This window comes from Orcinus orca, chromosome 16, assembly GCF_937001465.1.
Source record: "Orcinus orca chromosome 16, mOrcOrc1.1, whole genome shotgun sequence".
NCBI classification, from domain to species: Eukaryota; Metazoa; Chordata; class Mammalia; order Artiodactyla; family Delphinidae; genus Orcinus; species Orcinus orca.
This window is the reverse complement of record NC_064574.1, coordinates 28164331-28179006: the sequence shown is the minus strand read 5'-3', so window position 1 is coordinate 28179006 and position 14676 is coordinate 28164331. Positions and strand designations below refer to the sequence as shown.

The following is a 14676-nucleotide window of genomic DNA, read 5'->3' as shown; positions in this document are numbered from 1 at the left end:
ACTTACTAGCTGTGTGACTTTGCACACATGGTTTAACCTCTCTGAGACTTGGTGTGCTTAATCTGTAGATGGGGATAAACATGTAACTGTCACATAGGGCTATTGTGAGGATTAAATGAGTTAACACACGTAAAGCATCTTGTATAGTGTCTGACACATACTAAGTGTGATCCCTGTTAATAGCACCACGTTTAGCTGTACCATAACTTACTTAACCAGTTCTGTACCCATGGTCACTTAGTGTACTATGTTGTTTACAAAGATGGCCACAATGATCCCCCCACCCCCACACGACTCTTTGCAATATGACTTTGATGTTTTTTCCATCAAGAGATGGAGTCTATTTCTAGTCTCCTTGAATCTGAGCTGGCCATGTGACAGGCTTTGATCAATAAAATGCAGTGAAAGTGATGCTACAGCTCTTCCGAGCCTAGGCCTCAAGAGGCCTTGCTGCTTTCGTTCTTTTCCTTTCAGATGCCATCATGAGGAAGCCTGAGCTAGCTTGTTGAAGAAGCCACATGGAGAAGAACCTAGGCACTCAAGCCAGCAGGCCCAGCCACCTGCCAGACCTGTGAATGAGGCCATATAGGACCAGTGAGCTTGCCGACTTGCTAACTGACTGCAAATACAGAAGTAAGCCTGGGCAAGACCATGTACAGCAGAAAAGAGCTGTCTCAGCTGAGACATGTCCAAGTTGCCAATCCACACAAGCATAACCAAAAATTTATTGTCGTTTTAAACCACTCTGTTTTGGGGTGATTTGTTGAGCAACAATAGAAAGCTGATATGCTGAGGCTCTTCTTACGTAGTGCCTATGGCCCTGGTTGGAATGCAAGCTCCATCTCTTGTATGTGACCTTGGGCATGTCCTGTGATCTGACTGAACCTCAGTTTCCTTGTCTGTACAGTGGGATACTTTTAGTTCCTACCTCATCCGACTGACGTGAGGATTAAATGAGATGATGAACATTCAATGTGTGGCACAGGACAAGTACTGTGAACATCTTAACTGTGGTTGTGGCTGTTGTTATTGTTGTTTGAAGGAAGTCTAGCCTGAGAGTTGTGCTATGGGGGTCAGGAAGTTAGTATTAAAGATAACTGAGCTGGTCTTTGGAGGCTCCATAACTAATGAACACTGGAGACTGATAGCTTTTTGGAACCAGAGACCTATACCAGGCTAGCCTGAGAAAAGGCAGGGGCTGGGTCTCAACTGTGTCCTACAAAGTGCAAAGGGTTGTATGTCTGTGCCTGGGTGAGCCCTCTGAATGATGTCAGGGATGGAGGATGGAATTGGGTAGAAGAATGAAGAACTGAGGCTGTAGGAGGGGCCAAGATCATAGGAAAGATCATTCACTCTTTTCAGATGAAATTCCAGACTCCTAATCATGGCCTGAATGCCTTGGCCACCTCTCCCACCATATTTCCTACCCTTCTTCCCTTCACTCACAGTGCTTCAGCCCCCCATGGCCTCCTTCCTCAAACTTATCAAGCTCTTTCCTGCCTCAGGACCTTTGTTCTTACTGTTTTTTCTCAGAGGGACCTTCTGAACCACTCAAGCTAAAGTTCTCCCCTCTTTCATGCTTTTTCACAGCTACTTATATTTTTCCTTCACAGTACTTATTCATTTTTTTATCTGTGCATTATTTGTTTATCACTTTAGGTGAATTTCATGAGAAACTGTTATCTGTCTTGCTCATGCCACATCCCCAGCATCTAGCACACTGTCTGGCTCATGGCAAGTGATCAACAGCTGTGAATTGAATAAATGTGAATAAGGATAGGGGGAAAGGAGCCATAAGAGCTGAAAAGACATTATCCAAAAGCTAAGTGAAGGCCTCATTTCCTGGAAGACGGCCTCACAGAAACCTTCAAATCATCTTGTCTAACCTTCTCAGTCCACAAGTGGGGAAACCAAGACCCATAATGGAGAAATAACCAGCCTATGGGCACCCAGAGAGCCATTTCTGTGTACTCTCAGCCCACTGGGGTCAAATGCCACAGACATGTCTGACAGATGAGGCTCAGAAAAGGTCATGGCCACCTCCCTGAGTCCATCACTATATGTCTGCAGCTGCCACCACCTCATCCTACAGGGGAGGAGATTGTCTCTTTGGGAGCAGAGGTGCCAGTCAGCTGATGAACTGTGAAAAGGAGGGCTGGAGAGGGTGGGGAGGCCCATCCTGGGTAGCTGCTATTCTGAGGCAGCTCAGGGATAAAAGCAGGTACCAAAATAACCCAACCTTCTAACACTTGTTCCAGACCTCACACCTCTGCCCTACCAGAGGTGAGGCTAACACTTTAATTCCTCTCGGTAACACACACACAAGCTTTTAGCAGGGCCTGCAGGGAACAGGGTGATCATCAGACTCAGCCCTGTCCACTGGGGGCTCACAGTCTGATGGAACAGGCAGGCTAGGGACCAGTCAGGTTGCTGAGGGATGGTGCCTAGGTCTGAGGGAACTAAAGGTACGGAAGATCCCGAGAGGAAAGGATTAGCCCGATGGACATACAGAAGTTAGCCAGTCCAGGAGGTGACAGTAACAGATGTAACTGCCAGTGCAAAGAGAGGGAGGCTGACAAGTTCCAAGAATAGTCTGCAGTTTTAGTGGGTGGGAGCATCATGAAACTGAAATGAGAGGGGCAGAAGAGGCGGCTTGGGGGCGAAGGAAGTGTCCAAATTATGCAGGAACTTGGATGTCAAGAGAAGAGCTTGGGCTATCTTTGGTGCACAAAGGAAAGACTTGGGAGGTTTTAACCAAGAGGACGTCATGATCAGTTTTGCAAGACAGAAACTTCCCTATAGCTGCCCTGGAGCCGCTGCCCAGGCAAGCGGGGTGGAGGGAGGCAGATCGAAGGGGGAAAACAGTTTATTCTAGATGGGCAGCTCTGCAAAGTGCTCCTGTAAGAGGCATGAATTGGGTCTCAGTCTCTAGAGGGCTAGTACCGTCACTTCCTCGACTGCTGCGCCACACCACTCCCGGGGTCCAACTTTCGTTCACTTGTTCCGGAACTCGAAGTCTGAACAGAAAAAAACGTGCTGCTGGAACCCCAACCCTAGACGAGGGGCCTGAGCAGCAGACTTCAACTCCCAAAACGCTTCGCTCTCCAGCTCTGAAGGTCGCGCATGCTTCTTTCCAAATAAGGCGGGCCGGCTTGCCGACTGGTAGAACTCGCCAGCTGGGTGAAATGCGGGAAACCTAGGGACCGCCATCTTACCTTGGGTCAAACCAATTATACACTTAGTGGGAGGTTCGTGTTCTCTCTCTCGTAAGTTCGTACAGGTACTGAAATAAAATGCGCTTAATTACTGCAAGTCTCCTTATTATGCTTTACGTTGAAAACTTGTTCCATTTTGCGCCCCAGTCCGGAACTGAACTCCTAGGGATACAATGACACATCCCAGCATGGCACCGCACTCTGCGAGATTCCGCTGGGGGAGGAGTCGGAAGCGGTCCCGCCCCGCCTCCCGGTCGGAGGGGGTTTCCGCTTCCGGCAGCGGCGGCTGCAGCCTCGCTCTGGTCCCTGCGGCTGGCGGCCGAGCCGTGTGTCTCCTGCTCCGCCGCCGCCATATTGTCTGTGTGAAGAGTGGGGAGAGCGGCCGCCGCCGCTGCAGCTTCCACCACAGGTACCGTGGGAGCCATCAGGCGAGGTCGTTGGGGGCTGCGGGTGGGCCCAGGATGGGGCAGCGGGGCGCGGCCGCCTCTAACGCTTCCAGCAGACTCCCGAGCGGCCCTTCGCCTTCCCCTGCCCCCCCACCACACACACACTAGCCGAGGCTCCTGCAGCCCATCGGGGACGCCCTGGGCTAACCCCCAGGGCGGGGAGTGAGGCTTGGGGGCAGAGGCTGATAGGAGGGTGGGAACTGGCTCTCGAGAGTCCAGCTTGTTGCGGGGGAGAGGGCTGGGCTGGGGCGGGGACTAGGGGGCAAGTTGGAGGAGGAGGTCGGCAGAGGGGGAAGCGAGCTGGAGGGGTGGGGCCGCCGGGGGGGGGGATGCTGGGGGAGGGTGCCTAGGGGAGTGGTGCCCGCAGTGTAGGCTGGGGTGGACCCTCCCGCGGAGCAGAGCAGCTGTAGTGGGGGCCTTCTAAGGTCCCTCTAGGCGAAATTGGGCTTCCCACCTGCACCCTGGGGTGCAAGGTGAAGGGGACCCGGGGCGAGGTCGCTGAGGATAAAGGGGAAGGGACCATGAAGTGGGGCAGAACGGGTGGAGTTGGAGTTAAGGGTTAGTTGGGAGCCTGGATGGAAGAGGAGAGGTATGTAGAATGAAAGGTTGGCTAAGAGTGTGCATGTTAGTTTGTGACCTTTGAAGAGTAGGACTTTTGTTTTTGTTTTTCGGTGGTTTATATTTTTGCAGCGTTGGAACATTTCTAACCTTGGCAGGTGATGGGTGGAGCTTATGTAGTTTGTTTTTGGGAAGGAAGGGTCAGGAGAAGTTGCTTCTTGGCTGTTGCTATTGTGGGAAGGAAAGAGTTCTGGAAAGGAGGTAGCAAATTAATTGAGGAAGACCTGATTACCTTTCAGCTGCTAAATTCTATTGAGAAGTGGGTGTGAGGAGAGGAAATGAAAAGAAAGCTAGAAAGGGAAGATTTTTCTAGGAGTTGGAAGACCCCATTCCATCTGAGAAGTGGCAGTAAATATCTGGATTATCAAATATAAGTGCCACTGTTATTTAGCTGTGTGACCTAACTTCTGTAAACCTCAGTTTTCCTATCTGTAAAATGGGGGTGATAATATTTCCTAGACGGTAAGTTTATGGTGAGGAGCAAATAAGATAATTTGTGTCAAGTGCTTACCACAGTGCCCGGTAGGTAGTAAGTGCTCCATAGACCTTACCTGTCACTTTTATTAAAGGGACTAGCTGGTATATATGGGGTTCCTTCAGTCTAGGTAAAGTTTATGGTCAATAATCTGACAATAGGCAAGGCTTCAGAAAATTATATTTGTAGTTGTTGAGGTGTTTTTCTTTTGTTGTTAAGTCAGTTGGCTTAACTGGCTTGGTGGACCTTGAGCTGAAAGACCAGGACCAATACTAGTTCTGCCTCATGTCGTTTTTAAAAGTTCACCAGCAGTTTTACCTGGGTAGTTGTATCCTTCTGTGACTTTGAAATACTTGCCTTTCATTTGCTATTGGGGGTGGGTGTATGACTTGAAGAAAGAATGAAAATATTTGAAGTTTGCTTAGATTGGTTTATCAGCTGATTACAAAATTAGGTCACCCTGGGGTAACTTTTGTTTAAATGCAAAAACCAAACATGCCTAGTTATATCCTGTTATATGGAATACAGTAGAGAAGAGGAGCACACATTTAAGGGGGAGCAATAGGTTATTTTCTACCTAATGGTTTAATTGCCTAGCTGTTTGGGGATGAAACAAGTAGCTTCTTTTTTACAGTGTATTTTTGGTTCTATTGCTTAGCCACACTCTTCCAGGGTGAGAGTCCTTGATTTTACCATTGTCTCTGTCTCTGAACATATAGCTTTACTTCACATACTCTTTTGGAGAAAGGAGAAGTTTTCTTTGGTAACTAAGTTTAAAACTTGACATAGGATTTGGGTTTGTAGTAGGCAGAATGACCACCACCACCACCCCCAAGATGTCCAAACTCTAATTCCCAGAATCTGTAAATATGTTACTTGGTAAAAGGGACTTTGCAGATGTAGTTAAATATCTTAAAATAGGAAGATCATCCTGGATTTAGTGGGTAGGCCCAATCTAATCACATGAGCCCTTAAAAGCAGAGAACTTTCTCCAGCTGGGAGTCGAGAGAGATGGGGCAGAAGGGGAAATCAGAATCGAATCATGAGAGGGACTCCATTTGCTGTTGCTAGAGGGGGTCACATGGAAAGCATGAGAAGGAATGCGGGGAGCCTCTAGTAGCAAAGACCAGCCCCGGCTGACAGCCAGCAAGGAAATGGAGACCTCAGTCCTACAACCACGAGGAACTGAATTTGGCCAACAACCTGAATGAGCTTGAAAGTGGATTCTTCCCCAGTTTCCCGCAAGGATAACACCTTGATTTTGGCCTTGTGAGACCCTAAGCAGAAGACCTAGCCAAGCCCACCCAACTTCTGAACTACAGAAACTGTGAGACAATAAATTTCTATTGTTTTAAAGCCACTACGTTTGTGGTTTTGTTATGGCAGCGATAGAACACTAGTGTAGATTTTGGTACCAAGAGTGGGGTACTGTTACCTAAAAATGTGAAAGCGGCAGTAGAAGAGGCCAGCAAATTTTTGAGGAGCATAATAGAAAAGACCTAGAACAGATCATTAGTAGAAGTAGTGAGGGCTGAGGTGGAAGTGAGGTGTGCATTGGAAACTGGAGGAAAGAGGATCTTTGTTACATAGTGGCAAATAAGCTTAGAATTGTGACCTGTGGTCAGGTGGAAAAGAATACTTATAAGTGATGAACTTGGATATTTAGCTGAGATTTCCAAGCAAAGTATTGAAGGTACAGCCTGGTTTATTTGTGGGGTGTGAGTCTCAGTGAGCTCATGTGAAATTCATGTGAAGCCCACTAGGTTCTTGAGCGTTTTATACTAGCAAAAACAGTGCCAGCTTGGATTGAAAAACACAAAGTAGTAAATTAAAGAGAGCTCTCAACCCACCCCCCCAACCCCCAGCCCCAGTTATACTGGTAGGAAGCAGGCTGGTAAAAAAAACTACTTAGATGTGAATGTGCTCCTTTTCATTAAAAAAGAAGAATGACTCAGAGGGTGGAACCAAGAGCCCGAAGAGGTGGAGTCGAAGGCTGCAGAAGAGTTTACCCTGGCTTTGAAATGGAATGGAGTTTGCCCACATTTTGAAACTGCTTTGGACCGATGGATCTGCTTTTTCTTATATTTTCCCTACTTTCTTTTATATTTTTCCTGTTTGAACTAGAATGTCTATAAGTTGCCTTATGCTGGTCTCACCGTCGTATGTTGGGAACAGATAACTTTTTTTTTTTCCCCCTAGGAATTGTGCTCCAGGGGTTGCACTTAATGTATTACAACCAGAGCTTCATCCACATTTGATTTAGATGGTGAGATTTGGGAGTTTTGAATTGATGAGCTTTAGATGAGATTTTTGGACTTTGAGTTGGATTTTAATGGAATGAGACCTTAGGATAGAATGGATATATTTGCATTTGGGAGAGATATGAGTCGTTGGAGCCCATAGGGTGGACTGTGTTAGGTAGAATGATCCCCCAAAGATATATGTGCCCTAACCTCTGGAATCTGAATTTGTTACTGTTTTGTGGCAAAAGGGACTTTGCAGATGTAACTGTGGTTTAAGGATCCTAAGATAGGAATATTATCCTGGATTTTCTGGGTAGGTCCAGTCTATGCACATGAAAGCAGAGAACTTTATCCAACTGGAGTTAGATTTGAAGCAGGAGAGGGTCTCACCCTGCCATTACTGGAGGGGACCACGTGGAAAGCACAAGAAGGAGTGCTGGCAGCCCCAGCTGACAGCCGGCAAGGAAATGGGAATCTCAGCCGTACATCCGCAAGGAACCACATTCAGCCAACAATCTGAATGAGCTTGAAAGCAGATTCTCCACCCCGGAATTTCCACAAAGGAACACAGCCCTATGGACACCTTGATTTTTGGCCTTGCAGGACCATAAGTAGAGGATCCAGCCAAGCCTACCTCACTTCTAGCCTATAGAAACTGTAAGATAATAAATTGTGTTGTTTTATGTTTGCGGTAGTTTGTTACAGCAACAATAGAAAACCAATTAGAAAATTTAAAAATTTTAAGAAAAAGAAAACTAATTAGAGGGGTTTTGCTGATTTTATTTAAGAATCTTTGGGGGATTATTTTCTAGAGAAAAAAGGCAGCAAAGATTATTCTGTAGTGATTTGGTTCTGGAAGACTTCACAGAATAATGGTGTTGAGTGGAACCTAGGCCTCTTCCCTAGATGTTTAAGCATCCTGTTACTGTCATTAGATGCAACTTGAAGGGGCTAAATGACCAGCTCAGTAAAGCGTAGATTCTAGAGCTCTAGGTCATTCTGGTAGAATTTCTATAAATTGATAATTCTTCCATGCCTATAATAAACGTCTTGGATAATTCCTTCATTCATTTTTATCGGCTGAATAAGGCATTGAGTTTATTTGACAACCCTTTATAGACTTAATTCCTGTTTTTTAGAAGAGATGGAAATGAGTGATTATTTTTTATGAATGGATAACCACTACTATATACAGTAGTCTGTCTGGTCTTTCATACCTCCCACCCCAACCCAAAGTTGTTGTAAGGTCTTTTCTCCCTGTCATTGTCATTTGAGGTTAATAAGATTTGGGTGTATAACTAAATCACTTTGCTGTACACCTGAAACTATTACAATATTGTAAATCAACTATACTTCAATTTCTAAAAAAGCCAATACAGTTTAAAAAAAAAGAATAAACTTTGGGGATCATAATTGCAGAATAGAGTTCTAGTTTTTAAGAAAGGCTTTTTTGTTGTTTATCTGTATGTTATTGATTAGATTCATAAAATGTGGACTCTCAACTTGAGTGAAGGGAACTTCAGAGGATGGAGGAAATAAGGCAGTTTCTCTTTGAGTTAGTTACCTGAATAGAAGCATGATTACAGAATTAGAGCATTTCAGGGTACGAAGGACTTTTGTGATTATCTGTTTGACTTTTAGGTTTAGAGTAAAAGAAATTGGGCCACATGAAGGTTAAGTGGCTAAACCAAGTATCTCAGCCCTACAGCTGGCCTAGAATCCTGGTCCAGGCAATGGGGATTCATGGCTTTTAAACTATATTCCCTGTGTACCCCTGCCTTGTCCTTTTTTTAGATTTTACTGTAGCTTATCTCTCTGTGCCTCAGTTTCCTCATGAGGGTCATTGTGAAGATTAGTTGAGATAATGCACGTAACACATTTAGCATAGTACCTAACACAGTTAAATGCCCAAAAGATGTTCACTGTTATAACATTTATGATAATTGTTTTGACAACTGTATGACAGCTTTTACATAAATATTACAGTACAATTTATACAAGTTCAGAAACTGAGAATGATATGATTTGGCATTGGATTAGGTAAGGACTTAGTGTTTTAAGGTAATGCTTGTGATACTTGGTTTAAAATGAGAAACTGGATTTGATCCTTGGTCTATCACAATTCATTGGGTGACTTGGGCCAAGTTTGTTTCACAAGGGTGTTAGTGTGTTCATACACCTAAATTTCTTTGAACTCCTAAGATGGATAATTTCAAAAGAGTACTATATCATTTAGTTGTTTCTTATTAGAGAGAAATCTAGGCCAGCTAGCTTTTCAAATGAAGAAATTCCTCTAGGATTATTAAGAAAAGGAACTGCTGTCATTTGTCATTGTAACAAATATTTACATTGGGTTATAGACAACTGGTAGTTTTTCTTAAATATTTGGTATGATCCAGGGTAGATTGCAGCTGACCAATTTGTTGACCAAACTTTTTTTCCTTTACATTATAGAAATCAAAGATTGAGTCTTTTTTTTTTTTTTTGCGGTACTCGGGCCTCTCACTGTTGTGGCCTCTCCCGTTGCGGAGCACAGGCTCCTGACGCACAGGCTCAGTGGCCATGGCTCACGGGCCCAGCCACTCCACGGCATATGGGATCTTCCCGGACCAGGGCACAAACCCGTGTCCCCTGCATCGGCAGGCGGACTCTCAACCACTGCGCCACCAGGGAAGCCCAAAGACTGAGTCTTTTTAAAAGTTTAAGGTGAAAGAATTAACAGTATTATACTAGGAGTGAGATTTCACTGGTTTCTACAAATTCTGTGTCTTTCAGCCTTAGACATAAGAAGTGTTCTTAGTAATGGTTACTGTCGTGGGCAAGCTTTTTTTACATTAATGATGATAGTGTTTTCTTGCATAGAAAATATGTGTCATCTGAAGTGAGGGTTTTAGGGTTAAATACCAGGGTACACTTAGAATAATGTTTTATAATTTTATGTGTCACATCTTAAATGCCTTTATATTGGCCACTTTTTTCTTTTCATACTTTCTGGTCTTGTGGATTTTCTGACAGGTTTTTATTAGCTGAAACATTTTAATCTGCTTGGGAAAGTGAACACTTGAAATTTTTCTGAAGTTATGACTAATGCACTAATGGGCATTTCTCAATTTAGCTAGCTCATTAATATTATATAATTTTTAAGAAAGCAACCTTGTTAAAAATGAATGTTTAAATTATTTTCCTAAAAATTTAATCATGTCATATCAGAAAGTACAAACTAGCCATTTGGCTTTATTGAATTTATAACCAGTTTTAAACAATGTTACTCTTTCAACAAGCCCTGAGTTCTTGCTACATTTCAGGTAGGTGCTGTGCTGAGGCTAAATTATCCCAGACATTGTAAATTTGTCCAGTGACATTTTGTAATAACGCATCATTCCATAACTTAGTAGCTTTCTGGAGTGTTTTCTTATGAAAACGCCTTTGGCTTTGTATCTTAGGTATAGTTTCTGAAACAGCTGCAGAAATTTGGTGGGCAGTGGATTGAGAATTCCTCATTCTGAATGGAATTCTTTAACAGATTACTGGGAGAACTGGGGGAAGGAGGCAGCAGGATAGTTGGAAAGAGCTCCAGCTTTGGAGTGAGATAGACCAAGTTTGGGTTAAGTAACCAAGGTTATTTAACTTACTCTTAAGCCTGGATTTTGTCATCTCTGCAGTTAGGATAACAACTACCTTGGGCACAACTTTTTTTTTTTTTTTTTTTTTTTTTTTGCGGTACGCTGGCCTCTCCCTGTTGTGGCCTCTCCTGTTGTGGAGCACAGGCTCCGGACGCGCAGGCTCAGCAGCCATGGCTCACGGGCCCAGCCGCAGCATGCAGGATCTTCCCAGACCGGGGCACGAACCCGTGTCCCCTGCATCGGCAGGCGGACTCTCAGCCACTGCGCCGCCAGGGAAGCCCGGCACAACTTATTTATTAGCCTTCTGTTTCTTCATCTGTAAAATGGGGGTCAGTACTTACCTCAGAATATTCTTGTGAGGATTAATAGCTAAAGTGCCAGCTAATGTTATCTCAGGGTAACTCTGAGGATTAAAGGAGATAATTTATAAAATGCCAGGTGCCTTTCCTTTCCCTGTCAGTGAAGACAGTGTGTTCATTGCCAGTGCTGCTACGGTTTACTCTATTTTCATTTTTTGCTGCCAGGAGTTCTTATTTTTCAGTGAGGCCTTTTGACCTGTACTTCTGTTTCTGGTGTGGCCTGCTGGGTGGGTGAGGTACTGAATTGCTGCAGCTTAGAGGTGGGTCAGTATGTAACTCATGCCCAGTGTAGATTGCCTCAGTTACTCACCTTCAGTGTGCATTGCCAAAGTGGTTATCTAGTCTTGGTGAATCTAGGGTTCTCTTGCTTCTAGAGAGAGAAGTGAATCTTCCCATTGCAGACTTGGGGGAAGTTCAAGCTTTGCTCACCTATAGACTTGTGAACCTGGGATCAGAGGCCTTATTCCCAGTGGTTCTTTGATCACAGTTTGGGAATTAACTTTTGTATTGTGTGTTTGGAGGAGAACTTTTTCGTGCATTAACATGTTCTCTGTGTCTTGCTCTCTCAGGTAATCCACTAACTTGCTTTCTTTGCTCTGTATTCTTAAATCATACATATACTGCTTAGGCAGAGCAGGAACCTGTCTTTATCAGTACTTTACAGTACTCTGTATTTATGACTCTATAGAATGAATACAAATAGCCATCTGCCTTGGGAGTTGTTCTTTCATCTTTTCAAACGTGATTTTGTATACCACTGTGACCTGGTGGCCAGCCCATTCAGATAGGAGAATAATGAAGACTCCAGATTGTTGAAACTCATATCCCTCACGCCTCACCTTGCCTCCAGATTTAAAGCAATCCATTTCCTTGTCATGTTACAAAGGTAAGCTGTTGTTGAATCAGTGTGCAGAATTGGGGAAATAGTGTTGAATTAGTGAAAATAACCTATTTAGTCTTTGAAACCTAACATTTGACTTGAGTTCAAATCTGGCCTCTGCCACTTAGTATCCTTGTGACTTTTGGCAGGTTATTTAACCTCTGAATCTATGTTTATTTCTAAAAAGAGAATCTACATCTCATACCATATCTGGTTTATAAGAGGCATTCAAATGATAGTTATTACATACATAGATGGATTCTACTTTAGATTGCTCTAGGTCGCAAATGAATCTTTTTTTTTCCAGAGGGTTGTGGCCAGTGGAATAAAGTTTCAGATTGTGACTTTATTTCGCTTGTGTTGCCTGGTAAAAAGATACACAGATGATAGCTTCTTTGCCCATCGTTTATTATATTTTGTATTATTGGAGACTACTGTACTTCAAACTAATGTCAAGTGTTTGAGATATAACTGTTAATTCAAATCAAACTGCTTGGGTTTTTTTGTTTTTTGTGTTTATTGAAGTGTAGTTGATTTACAGTGTTTCAGGTGTACAGTAAAGTGATTCAGATATATATATATATAATATAATATTTATTTATATATAATTTTTTTCATATTCTTTACCATGCTTAGGTTTTCTTATAATTCTTCCCTTCACTGGAAGACCTCCCACTGTTGCTATGTTATTTATGTAACACTGACACTTTGATTCCTTTTCTGGCTTAAAGGTGGAGAAATGAAATTCACACAGAAGGCCCAAATGCTAATGTTTTTTTGTGATTACGTACTTGCTGGTTTGTTTTATGGAAATGCTTGAGTGTATTGTCTTTAAAGCAAGAAGCCTGTAAGTTTTGCAGATGGGAATAAAAATAAGGCCCAGTGATATATTAAGATTATAACATCTTGAAAATCCTGCAGGGTTATGCAAGCAGTAACTTGATAACTTCATGAAGTTATCGGGTGTTATTGTGAATATTTATATTCTGAATTCAGACCCTTAACAGGGCCCGAAAAAACTTATACTGTTGGCTTTGAACAGGTAGTTTTCTTGCTTATTCAATGTGCACTTGGAGTCTTGGGATTTGAGGGTTGGATTGGGTATGGGGAACTGTCAAGGAGCTAATTGTTAACCTTTTTGGCCTGTGTATTTTTCCCCAATTAAAAAAAAACTATATGGCGTTAGTTTGATAAAGTAGAGGAAAAAAGATAGCTTCATTTAATCTTACATTCATTTTCCCCACTAATCTATTTTCTTTTGATTTATTTCAAGCTATAGGGTTAGGAGGTTTAGGTTGTTTTTTGTTTTCTTGTGCCAATGACCTCCAAATAGATGATCTCCCAGAAGGAATGGTAGTATATTAGTGAACTATACTTGAAAACTGCAAAAGGTGATTGCTTATCTCTTGAAGTAAAAGGGAGCTATGAAATAATAATAGTTTTCTCAGCCTACTTGCATGGATTTTGACTATTGAGCTTACGATCTCTTTAGGTTAATTAAATCAGAATTTTCCAGCCAATGGACTATATCAGGGAGAGTTACAGAAGTGCTGAGATTCTGGTCCCCTCAGCCTTCTGGCCATTTGTGCAGGGTACAGGGCCTCCAAGCCAATGATCTTAGGTCCAAAGGTCTTGATCCTTTATCCAAGTCTGCCATATAAATATTTTCTCTTTGTGTTTTGACTTTTTAAAAGCTGTAAGCCCTAATTCAGAAAGTTCAGTAATTGAGTATCTTAACAGTTTTAAGACTCTAGGGGATTCCAATCTTAAAGTAGTCTTGGCTTTACGTTTAGAAAAAACCATTTTAAAGTCTCTGACCCTCAAGCAGTTCTCTTTCCATGTATATTTCAGGGGATATACTTTATTTATTTATTTATTTATTTTAATAAGTTTATTTATTTTTGACTGTGTTGGGTCTTCACTGCTGTGTGTGGGCTTTCCCTAGTTGCGGCGAGCGGGGGCTACTCTTTGTTGCGGTGCACAGGCTTCTCACTGTGGTGGCTTCTCTTGTTGTGGAGCACGGGCTCTAGGCACACGGGCTTCAGCAGTTGCAGCACGTGGGCTTCAGTTGTTGTGGCTCGCAGGCTCTAGAGCGCAGGCTCAGTAGTTGTGGCTCACGGGCTTGGTTGCTCCGCGGCATGTGGGATCTTCCCGGACCAGGGCTCGAACCCATGTCCCCTGCATTGGCAGGCGGACTCTTAACCACTGCGCCACCAGAGAAGCCCTCGGGATATACTTTAAAGTGTAAGACTAAACGATTAAAGTTTGGACACTTGTAAAGAAATTCAATTTCTTATTTTTTTAAGCAGTAATGGAAGGCAAAACTGAAGTTCCCTTGTGTAAAACTGGTGTCCTCACCTGACTCTGAATGCCACTGTATCTTTTCTGAAGCTGACATTTTGTTAATCATTCATCAAGCATGGGTCTCATGCTGGAATATAAATTGAAGCCTACGATACATTGTCTTCCTCTCTTCCTTCAGGAAAAAATGGGATATGCGTAACCCGAGAAATTTAATTGTTTAGTATTTATGTAAATTATTGAGTTAACCTTTTTTTTTTTTTTTTTTTGCTGCTTGCCTTGAGTGATCTTAGTTCCCTGACCAGGGATCGAACCCGTGCCCCCTGCAGTGGAAGCACGGAGTCCTAACCACTGGACCGCCAAGGAATTCCCATCAAGTTAACCTTTTAAAATTGATATTTTGCAGTGTGAAAAATGTACCTTTCCTTTTGTCTAATTCAGCAATTCTTAATTTTCCTGGGGTTTACAGATTTCTCTGAGCCTGTAATGAAAGCTCTGATCTTTTCTTCAAAAAAA

At 43.0% G+C, this 14676-nt stretch overlaps 2 protein-coding genes across 2 annotated transcripts in view; one reads left to right on the top strand and one right to left on the bottom strand.

Moving 5' to 3' along the window:
• Positions 1–14676, bottom strand: part of BCL2L1 (BCL2 like 1) — an 871182-nt gene that overhangs the window by 187697 nt on the left and 668809 nt on the right. The gene's annotated exons all lie outside the window — the stretch shown is intronic.
• Positions 3481–14676, top strand: part of CSNK2A1 (casein kinase 2 alpha 1) — a 56247-nt gene continuing 45051 nt past the window's right edge. The window contains 1 exon segment of the mRNA XM_004272673.4: positions 3481–3624. The gene's annotated coding sequence lies outside the window, so the exon portion shown is untranslated.